This window comes from Dasypus novemcinctus, chromosome 5 (genome assembly GCF_030445035.2).
Source record: "Dasypus novemcinctus isolate mDasNov1 chromosome 5, mDasNov1.1.hap2, whole genome shotgun sequence".
NCBI classification, from domain to species: Eukaryota; Metazoa; Chordata; class Mammalia; order Cingulata; family Dasypodidae; genus Dasypus; species Dasypus novemcinctus.
The window spans coordinates 142,586,196-142,608,718 of record NC_080677.1 but is presented as its reverse complement, the minus strand read 5'-3'; positions in this window follow the sequence as shown (position 1 = coordinate 142,608,718).

Here is a 22,523-nt window from a genome sequence, read left to right as displayed (position 1 = left end):
TTCTGACAAATGTCATATATTTACGGTTAAGGTTAGAAGGAATTTCTAGCAGATCCAGCTATTTCCTTCCTTCCTCTTGCCTGAGTGTACCTCTGGATGGATTCCAGACTCCCAAAGCTCATTCCGGTCTTTAATAACAATTTCTTGTATTTCACCTACATTCATCATGCTGTAGCTTGGACCTACTTGTTTCCTTTTCTTCTGACTCCTACATAGGGAGAGACAACTCGTTGGCATATTCTGTATAATATCCCAATTATATTCCCAAAGATTCAGCCATACTTTATTTTTTCATATACACTCAGAAAAACTCCACATCCATTGATAATTTTTACATCTTCCCTTCATCCCAGTTTATCATCATTTCTCTTCTAACAATGCAGATCAGAAGACAAACATTAGCGAGTACATCTGCAGATCATGGGAAGCGTGAGTCCCAAGGCTGCTCCTGATTCCCCACCGTTCTTTTACCGCACTATTCAGCCCTGCTGGCCATTCTCCATTTCCCTTTCTCTACCACATGATAGTGCCCATCATACATGATTGTGGAATTTCATATTTTATGAGTGTGTTAACAAATGCTCCACTTGCAGCAGTTTAAAAATTGCATGCTTTTGTTGTTTGATTGTACACACTAGCTTTTATATCCTCTGAAAAAATAATGGAAGTTTAAACAGTTGATCTGATGACCATAGAGATATAGCCCAGAAACTATTTGCCAAACGCCACACACCTGTCCTTAACAACAAACCAAAACCAGAGCCAACACCAAAATCAAAACCAAACCAACCCAAACCAACCCAACCCAAACCAACCCAACCCAAAACAACCCAACCCAACCCAAACCAAACCAAATCAAACAACAACAATAAAAGAATAAAATATACCCGTGGTATTGGCTGCATTGTAACATTTGCTTTACTGGTGTCCCAAAAGGCAGCCTGGTGGTAATCTAAATTTCTCCTGTCACTTAGATTTAAGTTGTGGGCCTTCTTCTCTGCGAGAACATTCAGGCTGCTGGGAAAGCCTGAGTGTCTCTACTCAGCTTGCTCTTCACTTTCAGCTGGAGTTGGACGGGTAGACACTTTTGCCCAGTTATGAACACATTATTGTTTCATGACTAATTGCCTGGAATTGATAAACAGTTGTTAGAGCCAGTGACTGATCTAAAAAGAAAGTAAATCAATCAGAGAAAGCAACGTTTCTAGCAAAAACCAAACAAACAAAAACCCAAAATTTTGAATAACTTAAACAGAGGTTTGGCAGGTCAGCCAGGTTCGTGGATGGTTAGTGCTGTACATGGGAATGGTGTAATAGTTTACAGTTTATTTTGGTGACAGAATGAGTTTACATAGCTTTAGATAAGTTGGGCCATGCATTTACAGAATATTTAAAGTTCTGAGGGGATCTTTTAAAATTTTCAAATTTCCTTTCTGCATTTTTGAGAAGAAAATAGATGTATGTAAAAAAGAAGTATTAGGATTTGGGGGATTAAAAAGCACTATTTCAGGAATTTCAAATGAACTTTATAATACAAGATGCAGGATCAGTATTTAGGGACAGAGCCTATAAGATCTATCAGGGTGATGCTAAACCACCGATAGTTATAATTTCAGGTTTGTGATAATGTATTGACAATGAAATACAATATCCTGGAATCTGAATGATGACATTTATACTGTAAAGAAAATATTGACTTACGAAAATTGACTTACATTTGCAACCAGAAGTTATGCAGGTATTTAACTATATGTGTCCTATAAGTGTTTTATTTGGTATGAAATTTACTCAAATTTGTAATGTAAAAAAACTCCACATCATTTCTTGAATTGCAAGGTGATTATTTCCGGCACTTCATATATTCAATAATTTTTTTATATTATACTAACTGGAATCTTCTGTCTCCTGAGATGCCCTCAACCACTTGGATTTTAGGTAATAACTGGAGAATGCCTCACACAGGAAGAGCCAAAAACCAGGGAAATGACAGTAGAGCTTTTAACCCATTGGTCAGGGAAGTTGTGACTTCTCAAGAAAATTTACAATTTCACTCCAACATGGTTTATCTGAAGGGCAAAATATAGTTGGAAATTTCTGGAAAATTAGCTGATAATTAGCCTAGAGAGCCTAGGATAATATAGATAACACTCAAGATGTGGAAACTCTTAAATTTCTAGTGGCAGTCCCAGAATTTCTATGTAGAGACCTTAGAGGAATGCTGGGGATTTGCCGTGAAGTTTAATTTCAAAGTAAGAACACTGACTCTACTTAGATTGCATATTTACTTGGGGGTGGCTTAAGGAGTCCCTGCTGATGGCAATTACTGGGGGTGGGACTAAAACTTCCCTAAGTCATCCCTTGGCTTGTCACTGCTTAGAGGATGAGGGAATTGTCTTTCTATAGACAAGTTCTTTTTTTTTTTTAGGAGGTACCAGGCATTGAACCTGGGACCTTGTACTTGCAAAGCTGGCTCTCAGCCACTGAACTACACCCGCTCCCTTAGACATGTTCTTTGACAATATGACTACTTTAAAAGCCAGGACACACTCAAAGGGTGGGTGTAATGCTTTTAGTAACAAATAAATCACACATGTCAAAATTGAAATGCTAAAATTCAGTAATTTATCACCTATGGCAATGATGACAAATGTATAAATATTTAACTGTATGGAGACTAATGGTATAACTCTGATATATGTCGTGTTCTAATACTTCCTATGGAAATGGATCTAAAAATAAATGATTAGCTCATTGTCCATATGCATGTATTTAAAAAAAAATATATATATGTAAGGCTGGCTTAAGTACAAGAAGGAAATTTATTGACTTATGTAACTAAAAATTCTAGAGATAATGCAGGCTTCAGCCTGATCCAGGGGTTAAATGGTATTTTGATGACTTGGTCTGTATCTCCCAGCTCTAGTCAGAATGACTCATTCTTGGGCTCTATGGAGTGGCAATATTGCTTCCAGCAGCAGCAGGCCCAATATAAATGGGAAAAAGAATGTCTTTCTAGTAAGTCTTGCCTAAGTTCTAGGTACACAGACATACCCAAGTCATGATCCCTGAATAAATGGAGCTACTGAAGTAGAATTACTCTCCAGAGACGGGGCACTGAATCTATGCTATCTATAAAGGAGTGGTTCCTTAAAGGAAATTTGGGGTAGAATATGAGGAGATGAGGGAATGAGTGTAGGGCAGTCACAAACAACAAATGACCTTGAAAGTCAAAATGCTAATTTTGTAATTCTAGAGGATAATGGAAAACTTAGAGACCATAGAGACCAGACCCCTCATTTATGCACGAAGACACCAAAGAGATACAGGGCTTGTCACAATTACATAGCTAGTGCCAGAACTTGGGAGCCCTAACTCCTGTGGTGACAGTGCTTTTTCTGTAACACCAGAGCCTCCTTACATCTCTTGTACTATCAGGGGATCTAGCTCTTTCCCTAAAGCTGAATTCATTTGCTCCTGCATAAGGTAGGTTAGAGGCAGGAAAAGAGTACAAGATGTCTTTTGCCGGAGTTAGGGAGAAGAGTAGAAGGGAGGAGGGACAACTCTGGTTCCTTTCTTTTTAGCCACGTTCCCTTATCGCAAGCTATCCCAAATGGCAAAAGCAGATCTAATTCCAGGATAATGACTTCCAACTGCCCTTTGACCCCACCTTCATTAAAAATCCCCCTATCTGTTGCCGAGAATGTAAGGAACCAAAATTTCCTGCTTCAATCAAATATAGCAAGTTCAACAATACAAATACCTAGGAGTCATATTAGAAGTGAAATCAAATGCTTTCCTGTTTTGATAGTAAGAGAGAGTTAGAAAGCTATACAGGGTGTGAAGGAGGAGTGGAGGAGAAAGGATAAGGCTATTTGATAAAAGGGAGAAGAAAGCCAGGGTCAGAGGAACAGATGGTAACAAATGTTAATGACCTCACCGTTTTGCATCTTCATATTTTCATAGAGTGAAGGCTTAGAGAAAGATGGTCCAAATCTTTGGAAATTCCAGATTCTCTAGGGCGTGCCCATATAGCCCATGTGAATAAACAATGTATTCTTAAGGAAGGCTGATCAAATATTTAAGAAAGGCACATTTAACAAACTAAATTGTCAGTCTAGCTGGTTCTAACTTCTACACTTCCCCACACGTAGCTATAGCTATAGGTGGTACTTTACCACTTATTAATCCAATTAATTCTTTTTTTTTTAAGATTTATTTATTTATTCCCCCCCTGCCTCTCGTCTGCTCTCTGTGTCCACTTGCTGTGCGTTCTTCTGTGTCTGCCCATATTCTCATTAGGTGGCTCTGGGAATCTGCTCTTTTTTTTGTTGCATCATCTTGCTGTGTCAGCTCTCCATGCGGGTGGCACCACTCCTGGGCTGTACTCCTGCATGGGGTGGCTCTCCTTGCATGGGGGGCACTCCTGTGTGGGGCGGCACCCCTACACAGGGGGCACCTCTGTGTGGCACTCCTTGCGTGTGTCCGCGTGGGCCAGCTCACCACATGGGCCAGAGGTCCTGAATATCAAACCCTGGACCTCCCATATGGTAGGCGGAAGCTCTATCTGTTAAGCCACATCCACTTCCCAATCCAATTCTTTTTTTTTTTTTTTTTTTTTTAAAGATTTATTTATTTATTTAATTCCCCCCCCCTCCCCTGGTTGTCTGTTCTTGGTGTCTATTTGCTGCGTCTTGTTTCTTTGTCCGCTTCTGTTGTCGTCAGCAGCACGGGAAGTGTGGGCGGCGCCATTCCTGGGCAGGCTGCTCTTTCTTTTCACGCTGGGCGGCTCTCCTCACAGGTGCACTCCTTGCGCGTGGGGCTCCCCCACGCGGGGGACACCCTTGCGTGGCGCGGCACTCCTTGTGCGCATCAGCACTGCGCATGGCCAGCTCCACACGGGTCAAGGAGGCCCGGGGTTTGAACCGCGGACCTCCCATATGGTAGACGGACGCCCTAACCACTGGGCCAAAGTCCGTTTCCCCCCAATCCAATTCTTATACCAGCATTATGAGGCAGGGACTATCATAAGCTGCATTTTATAAGGCAGTGTGATGGTTTGGCTCATGTGTCAACTTGGCCAGGTAATGGTACCGAGTTGTACCATTATATTAAGCAAGCACTGGCCTAATTGTACTGTGAGGACCTTTCATGAACTTAAATCATCAGTGAGTTGATTGCTTCTATGACTGCTTATATGTTCAATCAACTGAGGCGGTTGCCTTCAGCAATGAGAGAGGTCTCATCCCATTATTTGAAGGCCTTAAAGGGAAAAATGAGGATTTCAAGAGTCAGAAGAATTTCTCTACTTCAGCTAGCCCCTAGGGAGTTTATCAGGGACCTTCATTGGAGTTCCTTGGTTTGCAGCCTGACCTACGGAATTTGCACTTGTTCACCACTATGGTCACATGGCACAATTTTATAAAATCTCATAATATTTACTGATTCTCCCGTCATTCCTAGAGAACCGTGACTAGTACAGCTTGGTACTAGGAGTGGTTCTTGAGAAAAAGAATCTTAAAAATGGGATTTCTGAATTGGTTCTGGGCTTTTTACAATTGGCTCTCTACTCTACTAGATTCAAAGGCACTAATGACTCTATTTCCAGTGATCCAGATGTCAGTGATAGTCCATGTGTGAGTTGGCAATAGAGAAATACAAAATATCACCATAGTACACCACTACTTACATGCTTATAAAAGGCTAGGCTCTGGGTGAGAGGATTTTTGATACCTTAACAGAGTTTTTTGGAATTGAAAGGTATAATGATTTTGTTTGATTGTTCCTAAATTCACCAGATACAGTAATAAAAGAAAGGACTGAGGTGAAGGCTTTAAATTGGCAACTTAAGTGCCACATGAAGTATGTGAAAGTTTCTATGTGTGCACTGCAAGAAAATCTTTGTTTTGTGTAGCCGCAGACTTGAGATCTCTGAAAACAGACCCAGAGTCTCATTGTCCTAATCACAGAGTTAAAATGGAAACTAAAATCTCAATCTTGTAGGGTGTCTGCTATCAAAGTGAGGGCATTGACTGGAAAGGAATGGGATCCTGAAAATAGGAATGGAGACATATTGGTTGGTATATATGGGGATGTTGAAACCCTAAATTCTGAGGAGTATTTGCTAGGTAAACTGTAATGGACTGTCCTGAGAAAACAGCCACTGGACCTCCTGCCGACACTGAGGAAACAGCTTCCTGATCTCCAGTCTACGTTAAGGAGTCTGCCAGTCAACCTTCACCTGAAGAGATTAATCCTCTTTTACCAGAGAAGACTCACAAGAAACTTCAAAACCTTCTTGTTACCCACTGCTACCCTCCCTGTTTTCTTCCAGACCTACAACTAAAGTCCCAACAAGCCCCAAACTATGAGGTACAAAGTGTGATCAATGAGGAAGTCCGGGGAAACGGACTTGGCCCAGTGGTTAGGGCTTCCGTCTACCACATGGGAGGTCCGCGGTTCAAGCCCTGGGCCTCCTTGACCCGTGTGGAGCTGGCCCATGTGCAGTGCTGATGGGCACAAGGAGTGCCCTGCCACGCAGGGGAGCCCCACGCGCAAGGAGTGCACCCGTAAGGAGAACCGCCCAGGGCGAAAGAAAGTGCAGCCTGCCCAGGAATGGTGTTGCCCACACTTCCCGTGCCGCTGACGACAACAGAAGCGGACAAAGAAACAAGACGCAACAAATAGACACAGAGAACAGACAACAGGGTGGGGGGGGAGGGAATTAAATAAATAAATAAATCTTAAAAAAAAAAAAAATGAGGAAGTCCGCTACACTCCAGAAGAACTGCATGAGTTTTCCAATATATAAAGACAGAAATCAGTAGAATATTGTGGGAATGGATCTTAAGGGTGTGAGATAATTGTGGAAGGAATATAAAGTTGCATGAGGCTGAATTTATTGATATTAGCCCACTTATGCAGGATTCCAGATTCAATGTTGTAGTTTGAGGGACTAGAAAGGGCTCTAACAAATTGTACAGATGTCTGGCTGAAACATGAACAAAAGTTGTCTGATATTATGTGAGGTTGAAATGCCAGAACTGCCCTGTTGTACTTTAGAAGAGCAGATGCAAAGGCTTAGAGCAGGGGTTCTTAACCAGGAGTTCAGTGGGTACATGAGCTTGAATTGAAAAAAAGCAACTTGTCATCTTTATTTTCTCTGACGTCTAATTGAAATCTAGCATTTCCTTCATTTCTGAATGTATGTAATAAATAAATTACAGTAGTTTCATTTCACCTGACTGGCAAAGGGTTCTTGGAACCAAAAAGATTAAGAGTCCCTGGTTTAGAGTGTTTGGAATACTAGAGAGGCTGTATCATGTAAGATCTGCTCATGTACCCCAGAAATGTCCAGAGAATACACCTTTCACCAGGACTATGAGGATTAAATTTGTGAAACTCCCTCTTCCCTGAAGAGCTTAGTGGTTGCTCTTCTCTGTAGGTCAGATATTAATTTGGGACCTACTGTCAGTGAACTGGGATCCTTGAACACAGTGCAAGGATTGGATCCTGGGTTGGCGGAAGCCAAGTGGCAGCACTTATTTCTCAAAGACAAGGTGGGCATGGCTACCACAATGAACTACAGATTCAAAGCAGTAATCAAAAGAGTCTGAGACACAGAGACCTATGGCATTGGCTAATATGACCATGGGATACCTAGAAGTAAAATAGATGGGCAATCTATTAGAGTCCTACTTGATCTGTATGAGCAGAAGGTTTCTAGATCAGGTGAAAAAAAGTCTAACTTGGAATTACAGAAACAGAGAGTTACGACCTCTTAATTGATTCCCAGCATTGAGACAGTTTACAGACCCAGAGGGGAAGGCTGGGTCCCCTTGGAAAGGACCCTGTCACATTGCCAGAAATGTATACTGTTAATCTTCCTCCCAACTTCTCCAGAGACTTATGGCCTTTTACCAGGGTAACTGTGTGTAGCAGTTTGATACTGTTTATGGATTCCAAAAATAGATATTGATCATGTTTGTAAACTGGGTTGTTCCTCTCTGGGCATATTAGATTATATTGGATTCAGAGGTTTCACTTTTACTTGGTTAAAAAATGATTGAGGCTTTGATTGGGCCACATCAGTAGAACACTGAGTCCCTGCCCCCTTGGTGGGTGGGGACTCGCTGAGAAATGGCATCACAGAGAAGGGAGGTTGGAATTTTGATCCTGGGGCCTGGGAAGTAAACACACAGAGAAGCAGATATTTGAGAAAGGAGAGAAGTGTCCATTAAACACCGACAGAAGTCTTGGGAAGAGAGATGAGCTGTTGACCTGATAGTCCACAACTGGCCTTATGGAGAGAGCAGAGCAGCTGAGCTCAAAGAGAAGCAAGCCCTGGGAATAGAAGAACTCAGGAAGCCTGAACCCTGGCAGATGTCAGCAGCCATCTTGTTCCAATACTTGGCAACAGACTTTGGTGAGGGAAGTAACTTAGGCTTTACGACCTGTTAACTATAGGCTTATACCACAAATAAATACCCTTTATAAAGTCACAGATTTCTGGTATTCTGTGCTTTGGGTAAAAGGAAATGATCAGACATTTGGGGGATTATTATACAATGGCTCAGAAGTGACATTAATTCCAGGAGATCCAAAACATCACTGTGGCTCACCAGTCAGAGAAGGGACTTATGGAGTCTAGCGATTGATGGAGTTTTAGATCAGGTCCATCTTACAATGGGTCCCCAAATCCATTCTGTGGTTATTTCTCCACTACTGGAATGCATAATTGGTGTAGGCATACTCATTAACTTGTAGAATCCCCACACTGGTTCCCTACCTTGTGGAGTGAGGGCTATTATGGTAGGAAAGGCCAAGCGGAAGCCACTAGGACAGCCCCTACCTAGCAACATAGTAAATCAAAAGCAATACTGGATTCCTGGAGGGATTGCAGAGATGAGTGCCACCATCAAGGACTTGAAGGATGCCAGGGTGGTGATTCCTACCACATCTCATTCAACTCTCCTATTTGACTTGTACAGAAAAAGATGATTATTGGAGGACAACAGTGGATTATCATCAACTTAACCAAATGGTGATTTCAATTGCAGCTGCTATTCCAGATATGGTACCATTGCTTAAGAAAATCAACACATCCCCTGGTACGTGATATGCAGCTATTTATCTGGCAATGCTTTTTATCTCAATTGATGTTAGTAAGGACCACCAGAAACAGTTTGCTTTCAGCTGGCAAAGTCAGCAATATTCCTTCATGGTCCTATTTCAGGGGTATATCAATGCTCCAGTCCTATGTCATTATATTGTCCACAGGGACCTTAATTGTCACTCCTCCTACAAGACATCACACCAGTCCATTATATTGATGATATCATGTTGACTGGAGTTAGTGAGCAAGAAGTAGAATCTACTCTAGATGAATTGGTAAGTTATTTGAGTGTCAGAGGATGGGAGATAAATCCAACGAAAATACTGGGGCCTTTCACCTTAGTGAAATTTCTAAGTGTCCAGTTGCATGTCAAGATATCTCTTCTAAAGTGAAGGATAAACTATTGCATCTGGCCCCTGCAATAACCAAAAAAGAGACACAATGCCTAGTTGGCCTCTTTGGATTTTGGAGACAACATATTCCTCATTTGGGTGTGCTACTCCAGCCCATTTACGCAGTGATGAGAAAATCTACTACTTTTGAGTGGGGACTGGAACAAGAAGAGTCTCTGTGACAAGTCCAGACTGCTGTCCAAGCTGCTTTGCCTCTTGGGCCATATGATTCAGTAGATCCAATGGTACTAGAAGTGTCAGTAGGAAATAGAGTTGCCACGTGAAGACTTTGGCAAGCCCCTATAGGAGAATTATGGCTCAGACCCTTGGGATTTTGGAGCAGAAATAACTACTCTCCTTTTGAGAAACAGCATTTGGCTTGCTACTGGTCCATAGTAGCCTGAATGCTTAACTATGAACTAAGACCACAGGACCCGTTACAGAAATGAGGACTATATTGGTCATGAATATTTCTTCCTTGTTTTGTTATGAGTTGTTTGTATATGTACATAAAACTAATATCTTTATTTTCTTCCTTATTGTATCCCCTTATATAAGTTGTATTAGATTCATGTCATAGCATTTAAATTATAGAATGTCAAGTTTAAGAGTGAATAGACTTCCATCTTATTCTGGAAGGATTTAGTGCATTTCCAGTGGTACACAGAGCAGTTGAGTATTGTTAGGTGAAAAAAACATGTCTGTTATTGTTCTTATTTGGAAATTAAGTATTGTTTAAGTAGATGTATAAGGTTGTCAAGTCGACAAGGCATGAACTGTGATGGTTAGGCATGTGTGTCAACTGGGCCAGGTAATGATACCCGTTGTTTAGTCAAGCAAGCACTGGTCTAATTGTGCTGTGAAGACATTTCATGGACTTAAATCATCATGAAGTAATTGTATCTATGGCTAATTACATCTGTAATCAACTGAGGGGATTGCCTTCAGCAGCAAGGGATAGCTCATCCAATCAGTTGAAGGCCTTAAAGATTTCAATAGTCAGAGAGAGAATTCCTATCTCTATTTCAGTCTGCCAGCTTCTCCTGGGGAATTCATCAACCCTCTAAAATTGGGAGTTCCTGGTTTGCAGCCTCCTCTATGGGATTTGAACTTGTGCATCATCATGGTCACATGAGACAATTTTATAAAATAAACTCTCATAATATTTACAGGTATCTCCCATTGGTTCTATTTCACTAGAGAACACTAACCAATACAGGCAGGCTCAGGGATGTTAAGCTATTTTCTCTGATTCATAAAATGGCGAATAGTGGAGCTGGGATCTGAATCCAGGGATGCCTGACTCCTGAGTTGGTTCTTTTTTTAAAATTTATTCACAAATATATAATTAAGACAAATGGAACTTAAGTTATATTGTGAGAGTTCAACATTAGATATAAATGAGCATTTCCTTAAAAAAACTCTGAAAATAAAATTGCTTTACACAAGGAATATTGTTGTGTAAGTTCATATGGGCTTGTTTGACACATCATATTGAGATGTCCTTTCACCTGTAAAAATTTTTTAGCAAATCAATTTTATTGATACATATTTATAAAGTATACAATTTATCCAAAGTATGCAGCAATGGTATTTGGTATAATCACATAGCTGTATGTTCATTACTTCAATCACTATTAAAGCATTTTCATTATTTCAGTAATAATAAAAAACAGACAAACAAGTAAATTCCTCACCTCTCAGTCTCTCTGTTTCCCCTGCTTGTACATAGCTACTCTTTCTGGCTATTCTTGCACAATTATTTATTTGTTTATTAAGCAGTTTTATTGAGATGTATTCACATACATACATATGATCTATCGAAAGTGTAAAATCAATGGCTTTTTTTTTTTAACTGTTAAAAAGTCCCTGGGAAGCAGATGTGGCTCAAGTGATAGGGCTTCTGGCTACCATATGGGAGGACCTGGGTTTGATCCCTGGGGCCTCCTGGTGAAAAAAGAGGAGAAACTGTGCCTGCGCAGTGAGCTAGTGCCTGTGTGGAGAGTCGAGTGCCCATGTGGCAAGCCAAGTGACCGTGCGCGTGGCAGCGTGGAGAACCGAGTGCCCATGTGTGAGTCAGTGCCTGTGCAAGTTAGTCACACAGCAAGATGATGAAGCAACAGAAGAGAGACGAAGGGGAGAGTCAAGGTGAAGCACAGCAGAAACCAGAAACTGAGGTGGCACCGCTGATAGGGAACCTGTCTCCACGTCAGAGGTCCCCAGGATTAAATCCCAGTGAATGCTAGAGGAGAAAAAATGAGAAGAGAAAACAAAATGAGAAATAGATACAGAGGATCACACAGTGAATGGACATAGATAGCAAAAACAGCAGGGTGGGGGAAGGGGAGGGGAAAGGGGAAAATCAATCAATCAATCAATCAATCAATCTTTAAAGAAAAAATGTCACTTATTGTAAAATTGTAAAATAAATAGAAAAATAGATGGAAAGAAATTACAAAATTTAAAAGAGAGTGCAAGGCCAGGTTAGATTTAATATAATCAATTATAAAAAATAGATAGCACAGCAATAAACCTTTATAAATGTAATTAATAATTCAAATATAATAGAAATTAATTATGACATCATTCTAATTTTTGTATTACAGTTCTAACTATTGGACATAATCATCTCTAAGAATGAAAAAGTTATTGGTTTAGTTATTTAATTTCCATTTAGGCCATAATTCTTTCTAGATAATCAAATTCCTATTTGGGAATTCTTCACATTTTATTGGAATGAATTACAGCAGATAACAATTCACCAACTCATAATTTTATGAGCAGAAAACCTCAAAATCTTGTTCAACAGTAGTCCATATGCAATATAACCTGATAAAATTTCCAAAGAGCAGAAAGTTGTCCAGACATATTCTAATAAAATTATGTCTAGCCTTTTGAATTCTGAGAACTTACTACCTGGCTTTAAGTCACTTCTCGCTTTTCCTCTTCATCCTATTGTCCTCCCCAAGATGCTAAAGAACACACATACACACACAAACTATTAAAGAATACATGGTTACCTCTATCATTTTGAATCCGGTGTGCATCACTGGCAAGGAGTAACCTGTAATCTTAAAACTGTAATCCTCTTCTAAATGCTGTTCAGGCCAGAAGGAAATGATTCTGCACATGACCTATTATATGCCCTTGAAGCAAAAGTCAACTGAAGTTTGTGGATTGTGCCGCTGGTAATATCAGAGATGGTCAGTGCCTTACAGGGTAGGGAGGATTGGAAGGGCAGAAGAGCCTAAGTAAAAGACTGTCTATGGCATGGATGCAATCAATTATTATTATTATTATTTTGGTTGTACCTGGGGCTGGTGGTTGAACTCAGGACCTCATACGTGGGAAGCCAGTACTCAACCACTGAGCCACATCAGCTTCCCTGAGCTGGGTTTTTCATTTGCTTTGCTTGTTTTTATTTTTTCAGGAGGCACTAGGAACCAAACCCAGGAACTCCCATGTGGGAAGTGGGAGCTCAACCACTTGAGCCACATCCACTTCCCCAATTAATTTTTGCAGTACAAATTTACTGTTTCTTTGTAATACTGTGCAACCATTTTCTTTCTTCTTTCTCTTTGAATTTGTGGTTTTGGAGGTACTCATAGATTAGTATGGTATTTGCAAAAGTTGCACATGGTAGCTAAGAAACAATTTGTATTATTTAAAAATTTGTTTATATGAGTGCCTAGATAAAACATATGCAACTAGATGGTCTTGAAAGCTAGAATTGCTTATTTAATAATATTTCAACATCTCAAGAGTTGCAATAAATTTTTTACTTTTGTCAAAATAATTTTGATTTAAAGTTTTGATTTTTAAATTATGACTTCTGTATTTTGCCTTTTAGTTTTATAGATAATTTTGAATATGTTGAAGAAAATTAACTCTTTGGCTATCTTGGGAAATTTTAATTCTTTGATTTTTAAAAAAAATTTCATGTTAAAAATTTTAATGAAATATTTTTGAATTTTATACAATTTGAATACAATTACATTGTATTTTAAATTCAAGAATAATTACTGTCAATAGGACAGTCATTGTATGAAAAATGTGACTATAACTACATAGTGATTTTGCTGAAAGAATGCAAGAAAAATTAATTTTATGGAATAAATATAATTTACGAATTATGTATAATGATATTTATTTCTCATCCAGATATTGCTGACCTATAAACAGAAAAGATACACATAATAATAAATTCCATAATTTTCATTATTTTGTTACTTTCAGGTCTATAAAAAATCGTAGCTTTTCACAGTGTTAAATTTTGTTATCAAGGTATATTTGTCAGTGTAGAACAGAATGCTTTTTATCAAATACCTCGTTAGTTTGATATATAACTTTTAAAAGTTTATGAGCCTCCATTTACACTTTTGCCTTTCGGTCCTGCAGCTTTAAGAGAGGGCCTGTTTCATACCACTAGATTATTATTCTCCAGGATGGTTTTATTTCTTTTCAGCAACAGTATAATTACAGACTACTTTAGTTCTTCACTAATTTTTTATTGTGTTAACAAATTTGGTATCCTTCTATCATTAAAAAAAAAAAGATTTCCAAACTGAAATACGTCTCTGTGTTCCCATTCCTTATCTCCACAATTAACCAAAGCTGATGACTCAGCTGTAAATGTAAAGCAGAATGTGTGTGTGTGTGTGTGTGTGTGTGTGTGTGTGTGGTGGGGGGGGTGCGGTGCAGAGTAATGGGGTGGAGGGAGTTGCTGCAACAGGGCATTGTGGGAACAAAGTTCAGGGCACAACAGAAACTTTCAGTAAATGATCCCTTTATTACTTGCACAGTATAAAGAGTCCAGAAAGGACAAATAATCTCTTTGTCATTTAGCACAAAGAGCAGGGGAAGAGGGCCATCCAGGTTGGGGTTGGTAGATGGCAGCTCCCTATGCCCCACTTTATGGGGGAAGAGAGACAATTCTAGACTGTTTGAGTGTGGTTTTCATCCAGCTTGGAGGGAGGGGGCCCTGCCACTGAGAACTGCTGTTCTCATAAGCATCTGGGGCTCCTCGTCATGGTTTCTGGGTTTAATGTCTGGCCGGGCCTTTTCATTAGACTTAGCATCTCTGCCCGGCTGTGGAATGGCACACGATAGAAAAGGAAGGGGGATAGTGGAAGGGGGGTGGCTGTGCTTGTGACTTCCCCAGAGAAGGAGGTGGGGGGAGGTGAGGTCTGGGCGATGGATACGTAACAGGTGTTCGTGGTGGGGGATGGGATAGCGGGTGTTGGACTGTTTTCTGCAAAATGCATACACAAAAAACTCTCCTTTAACTTTTGGTAAATTTCTACTTGGCTGACAGAAAAATTCTACTTTGTTGACAGAAAAAAGAGTGATGGTTATATAAGTAGATACTTATGTGGTACTCTGGGAAGGTCACAGAAAAACACCTATATATGTGCCTGAAATTTAGTTCATAGGAAATTTCGTTTGGCAAAGGTAAAGGCTTACGGGCAAATTCCTTGAGAGATGTACCAAACCCATTTAAACTCATACTGAGAAGTAAACGACTCCAGAGAAAAATAAGTTTTGACAGAAAAATTGGGCAAAGAAGTCTGCATGAGGAAGCCCTGTGGGTGCCTTGGGGAGAAGGAGGTGGAGGACGGTCCTGAACCAGGAAGCTTGAGCGTGTCTATCCACACTTCCCACATTTCATCGTGTGACTCACCCCAGGGATCTTGGTAAAATGTACACACAAATTCTGTAGATCTGGGATGAGACTGGAGGTTCGCATTTCTAATAGGTTCCCGGGGGTGCAGATTCTGATGCTCTGTGGGTCACCCTTCACAAGGTACTCCCAAACAGCGCAGTAAGTGAAAGACCTGGGAACCCACCCAGGCCCAGGAGCCTGCGCCTTCCCCTGCTTTTTTCCGTTGCCCAGGTGATCTTGCTGCAGCCAGCCAATACAATACCGTTCTCTTGTTGGAGAGAGTGTGGTGTCTTTCGATATGTTGTCCAAAAACTATTGTATCAGAAACACCCGAGCAGCTTTAAAGACCATCTTCCTGAGGCGCATACCAGAGCTACTCAATCACTCTGGGCAGAGCCCAAGACTGTATTTATTTAAAACATCATCAGATGTTCTCTCTCTCCCCCCATTATGGTTTCTACTAAATATGGAGGAGAAATAAAGGACACTGACAAAATATATGCAAGATATAAGCATAATTATACAATTAATACTCATTAACCACAAATCAGTTTAAGGAGAAGAAGACTGTCATGACCCTTGTAATCCCCTGTCTACAGTCCCCAGTTCCTTCCTTTCTTGTCTCCCTCAGGGGTTGTCACAATCCTGAATTTTTTAATGTTCCCACATTATATTGCTTTTCTTTATAACTTCGGTATATATGCCTTTGTAATGTTTGGTTTTATATTAAAAATGTTAAAAATCCTTTTTTTCTATGGAATTTTCAAACATTCAGTGAGATGTATATATTCAGCACCTAGAATTCTGCTATTCACATTTTGCTATACTTTATCTTGTATTTATCCAGCCATCAACTCATTTTATTTCTTGGGTGAATTTCAAAGTAAGTTGCAGATGTTAGTATACTTCTTTTTTTTTTTTTAAATTTATTTATTTCTCGCCCCCCTGCCCTGGTTGTCTGTTCTCTGTGTCTCTTTTGCTGTATCTTCTTTGTCTGCTTCTGTTGTTGTCAGCAGCATGGGAATCTGTGTTTCTTTTTGTTGTGTCACCCTGTGTCAGCTCTCCGTGTGGGTAGCGCCATTCCTAGACAGGCTGTACTTTCTTTTGCACTGGATGGCTGTCCTTATGGGGCGCACTCCTTGTGCGTGGGGCTACCGTACGTGGGGGACTCCTCTATGCAGGGGCGTGGCTGGCACTCCTTGCGTGCATCAGCACTGTGCATGGGCCAGTTCCACACGGGTCAAAGAGGCCCCGGGTTTGAACCGCGGACCTCCCATGTGGTAGACGGATGCCCTAACCACTGGGCCAAGTCCACTTCCCAGTATATTTCAGCATGCATTTCATTAACTAGAATTTAGTATTGATTCGCCATTCTTCCTTTTGAGGTAAACTTTATATACAGTGACTTTGCAGTATCTGTTTTTTTCTCTATTATTTTTTAAAATGTTACATTCAAAAAATATAAGAGGTCCCCATATACTCCCCACCCCCTCACCCCACTCCTCCACTGTCAACAACCTCTTTCATCATTGTGGGACATTCATTGCTTTGGTGAATATATTTTGGAGCACTGCTGCTCCACATGGGTAATGCTTTACATTGAAGTTTACACTCTCCCCCAGTCCACCCAGTGGGCCATGGCAGGACATACAATGTTCAGCATCTATCCCTGCAGTACCAGCCAGGACAACTCCAAGTCCTGAAAATGCCCCCACATCCAATCTCTTCTTCCCTCTCCCTGCCCTCAGCAACTACCGTGGCCACTTTCTCCACATCAATGCTACAATTTCTTCCATTACTAATCACAATAGTTCCATAGTAGAATATCAGTAAGTCCACTCGAATCCATACTCTATTCCTCCATCCTGTGGACCCTGGCATGGTTATGTCCACTCCACCTCTATAATGAGAGGGGGCTTAGATTCCACATGGATGATGGATGCTATTATCTTGCTTGCTGTTGTAGGCACTCTTGGCTCCCTGGTGTGGTGGTTGACCTTCTTCACCTCCCTGTTAGCTGGCCAGGTAAGTCCAATAATCCAGAGGGTAGGAGTTGCAAGTCTACTGAGGCTTAGGGTCTGGCTGTCACATGAACAGTCCGGAGATTCAGGTCTCCTGAGTGCCAACCCCAGAGCCAACCACAGGTCCAGTAAAAGTGACAAAAGAGGCACATGTAGAAAGGTTGCATCTGAGTCCAACTCCATCACACTCAGGAACACAAGCTTCAAAGTAGGGCCAACTGACATGGCACTGAACTCCAGAGCCATCTGCCATGACCATAGAACCTGTGGGTCTCTGTAGCCCTCAGGGGAACCAGTACCTGGGGTTGTATCTACTTTGGCTGTCTCTGGGACCCTGCTGAGGTGTGCCTAAGTGCGACCCCTCTGATGACCATCCAACTCTTTTTTGGAGACTCATAGCCTTATAAATTTATTTGTCCTTTCCATTTCCCCCTTTTATTCAAGGTCCTTTTTTAGTTACATCATCAGCTGGTGCTTGGTAGTAATCCCTCAGCTCCAGGGAGTCATGTCCCATGCTGGGGGCAAGGTAATGCATTTACAGGCTGAGTTTGGCTTAGAGAGTGGCATTTGAGCAACATGGAGGCTCTCGGGAGATAGCTCTTAGGCACCCTGCAGCTCTAGGGCCTAGTTCATATTTCAGGTGTACAGGCTCATAAGCATAGGCATCAGTAGTATCAAGGGCTCATTGTTGGACCATCCTTCTTTATTGGTCTTTGCCATTGCACTTGGGGGATTGTTGCTGTTCCATTGGGGAATGTGATAGAGCTCCCCTGGGTAGGAACTCAGCACTCCTGCAATTGTCATTTTTAACTGTAACTACTATGAAAATATCAAAAGAATTTTATGTACCCTGTATACATGCCCTGGAGAACTCCCTCCCAACCATGTGCCCCCCATTGATAACAGCCCACACCAGTGTTCCTCCCCTACCATAGTTGAACCTATCTGTGGTCTAAAACTTCTTAAAAAATGAAGCCTAATATATTGCCAAATTCTATTATTAGTAAAATGGAATATAGTGATGGGTTTAAGGTTAGATATAGAATACACACTAATTTAGAAAAATTAAATAAAGTAAAAGTAAATTGGGGTGTCAAAAATGACAAATAAAAAAGCTTTGTTTTTGACATTTTGCCTTTCATCACTGCAATAGGTATTGCCCTGTATGTACACTGGCAAGGCAATTTCTTTCATTTCTTCCTCAGTGTCTACATCCTTTCTTTCTTTTTTCTTTTTTTCTAATTATTAAGTTTGTCTTCACAAAAGTTTTAGATCACAGTAATTCACATATCAATATAGGGTACTTCCACATATCCAACATCAAACACTTTGTTCCTTCCCCAGCAATGATCTTTTTACATGTTCATATTTTTGTTCCTTCCCCAGCAATGATCTTTTTACATGTTCATATTATATTTGCTGCAGCTGATGTATAGATATTGAAACATAGCTTTCAAACATGGTTCCATTTGGGCTTACATTATGGTTTATATTTTAGACTATGCAATTTTCTAAATTTTTAGTTATCTTATGTTTTACATTATGATTTACATTTTAGCCTATAGATTTTTATACATTTTTGGTGTAATTTAACATGTCCTATATCCATCACTGCATGATCTTGTGGAACACTTCCATTGTCCCACAGTTACACTGATTCCATCTATTCAATACCTCTCTTCCCCTCCCCTCAGGGCCCACAGTGCCAATCTTCATTACTTGAAGGACCATATTCACAGATACTTGCAACAATGTTGAGGGCTTAACATACTCAATTGCCCTAACCCATTGGGAGCCACCAATTCTCTCGAGAGATACCATTCCCTCTGTTTGTGAACATCAGTCCTTCCCAGGATGTGGGTATGCCTTCACTCATTGTATGGGTCTCCACCCATGATATAACCCACTATGACAAAATGAGCACTCACACATTCCCTAGAAGCTTGCCCTGTGTCAGATGCTGCCCCCCCCAATCATCTTAAACAGGTAACCTTCCTTATTATATTTTCTAAAGAGTTTTCTCAACATTATAGTTTCAACTACATACCTGACAATCTCCTATGTTCAAATGTTTCCTCCCCCTCAATTTCTTGGGCCATCTGACCCAACCTCCCATCCCTAGCCCCCCTCAAGCCTGCAAAGCCCCACCCAAATTTATCACTATATCCCCCATTTGCAGTATCTGTTTTAAAGTTATATTTTATTACTAATGAGGTTGAATATCCAATTGTTTATTGGTCATTGGAACTTGCTTTTCTGTAAAGTGCCATTTTGAGTGTTTTGACCATTCTTCTGTTGGGTTATCTGTCTTTTTCATATTGTTCTGTAGGATTTTATTTTGTATTCAGATACTAAAGCTTTAAAAAAAAAAGATTTATTTATTTGTTATTTATCCCCCCCCTCTTGCAGCTTGCTTGCTGTCTGCTCTCTGTGTCCATTCGCTGTGTGTTCTTCTGTGTCTGCTTGTCTCCCTTTGTTGCATCATCTTGCTGTGTCAGCTCTCCATGGGCGTGGGCCAGCTTGCTTTCACAAGGAGGCCCTGGGATGTGAACCCAGGACCTCCCATATGGTAGATGGGAGCCCAATCAATTGAGCCACAGTCACTTCCCCAGATGAATTTCTTCTTCCATTTTGTGGCTTGCCTATTTACTCATATATATATATATAACCTTTCCTACCTTGAGCCATGAGCATATTAAAATATTCTTCTATAGTATTTTCTGAAAGTTTTATGATTTTGCCTCTCACATTTAGTTCTCATTTAACCAGGAATCATTATTTGTGTGTGATGTGAGATGGGTGTCCAATTTTATTTATTTTTTTAATATATAGGCAGTCCTCCCTTTGCATGATAGTTTGGGTCTCTAAAAATAATCCTTTATGCTGAAACGGTGCCAAGCATTCTTATTAATGATAAATTATGATTGTTCCATGACCTTTAAAAATCATTGTCAGAACATTAAAATCTTTCTGTTAGGTACAAATATATAGAGATATGAAAAAAGTAAAAACATTTATTATTATATAGTTATTTAAACCACTAGAAACACTGAAAAAAAATCTTATCAAGAGTAGTTTGAACAGTGCTTGACTTCTTTTAGTTGTATAACTTAACAATACACTGTGAGTATCTTTTCTATGCCGTGAAGAACATCATACTCCTTTCCATGTTTAGATCAGCTTCTAACATTTTATCCTTTGCATTTTCGATGTCGTAAAATATCTCTGAGAATTCCTTTAATGTGAAGTTTTGCCAGTGTCAGTTCCTCTGGGCTGTTCTTCCCTTCACATCCACTTTCCTCATTGATGTCAATAAATTCACCTTCACTGAGTTCCTCTAGCTGCCACTCAAGAGTTTTTCAAATGGTGGCAGGGTCAACCCTCCCACAGTCAGCTATTTTTTCTGCCACTCCATTTATGTTCAATTGAATTTCACTTCCATCTTTACCACGGTTTGTTGCTTTGTTGGTCAAATCCTGCTTTTGATGATCCATTTTTGTAAAATGTCCATGGGTTTATCACTGTGAGACAAAGAGGCAGTACAATTAGTTTTGCAGTCTGCATATGAACTGAATACCAGATGCAGGATGATCAATCACAGATAGACTTTGAAAGAAGTGATGTGATTGGTCACTGATCATGATGCACATCTGTTATTTACATAGCAATTTGTGGACCGAAGTGCTAGCACCCAAGTTTGTATTTATGCAATTACACATAATATATTATAGATCTAAAGGAATGAATCTCCAACTATAAAATTTTATGGGTAAAGACAAGATCATTAATGAACTTCCTTAGCATGTGTCTCTGTAAGCATCCCTTTGCATGTCTCTTTTACCTACTTATAAGATTAGATTTCTTCCAGCCAAACATTTTTTTTTAAGACTTATTTTTTATTTATTTCTCTCCCCTTTCCCGCTCCGAACCCCACCCCCCCGCCATTGTCTGCTCTCTGCCTCCATTCGCTGTGTGGTCTTCTGTGTCCGCTTATATTGTCAGTGGCACTGGGAATCTGTGTCTCTTTCTGTTGCGTCATCTTGTTGTGTCAGCTCTCCGTGTGTGCGGCACCACTCTTGGGCAGGCTGCATTTTTTTCGTGCTGGGTGGCTCTCCTTACAGGGCGCACTCCTTGTACATGGGGCTCCCCTATGCAGGACCATCCTGCGTGGCATGGCTCTCCTTGTACGTGTCAGCACTGCGTGTGGGCCAGTTCATCACATGGGTCAGGAGGCCCTGAGTTTGAACCCTGGATCTCCCATGTGGTAGGCAGATGCTCTATCCGTTGAGCCAAATCTACTTCCCACATTTTTTAGTGTCTTCTGATCAAATTGGTAGCATGCCAATGTTAGCTAAGTTTATTTTTGTAGATAAATAATGAAAGCAAAAGAATTGGGCTTCTAATTATTTCAGAAAGAGTTGTGTTAGTTCCTTAGTAAGTAGTTCTTTGAAACAATGACCTTTTCCCCCTAAATAGACATCATTATACATGAGGTATGCTCTGACACTATCCCACAACAGAATAGTAATGCATAGCATTGCTAAACTATAGAACTAGTCCAAGAGCAAGTGCATATGATATAGAATGGAAGAGGAGAATGAGAAAAATATTACTCTTTCTCTGGATACAAAAGTGGCTAGAAAAAAATTTTTCTTAGTTTGGTGTGGGCCTTCTACTGCCTTCCTTGTTGCATCACCCTCAGACCTTATTGTGAGTCTCTGTGCTCAGAATCCTTGTTTACTTTACATCTCCCTTGGGCATTTCCACTGTATTCCTTGAAATAAAGTTTTCCACTTTACTTACATCTTCTCCCTCTCAAATAAAAATTCACATTCGTTCCTGCACCTGATAGTAGGTTTTAGCAGGAATGCAAAGTTATTAAGCTAATTTCCAAAAATGTATGATTAGTAGCCCTTGCTTTCTTTTAAAGACCATTGCAATTATATAAACGGATGCTTAATGATACAAATGAACTTACAGTCAGTGGAAAGTCAGACCCTCAAAGAAAGTGAAATAAATAATTTTGGAAATTAGGAGAGGGAGAGCTATTTGGGGTTAGTTGGCCATCAAGAGAAACCAGCTATGTTGGAGAAGTTGCCCTGAGGCCAGTTAGCTCATTTTCACCCCTTTTTTTCTTCCTTCATTTCCTAACCCAGAATTTTTCTAAAAGAGCAAATTTTTCACAATGGCTCCCAAGTCAGCAGAACAACATTCAGTGGAAAGAAAAAGAAAGAGAGATAGAGGCAAGAGTCCTTATTTGTATACATGTACCATTCTTAAGGCATAGTAAGTTGGGAGAACAAATGGAGAGAATAAGATAAAATGAAACTCACCAG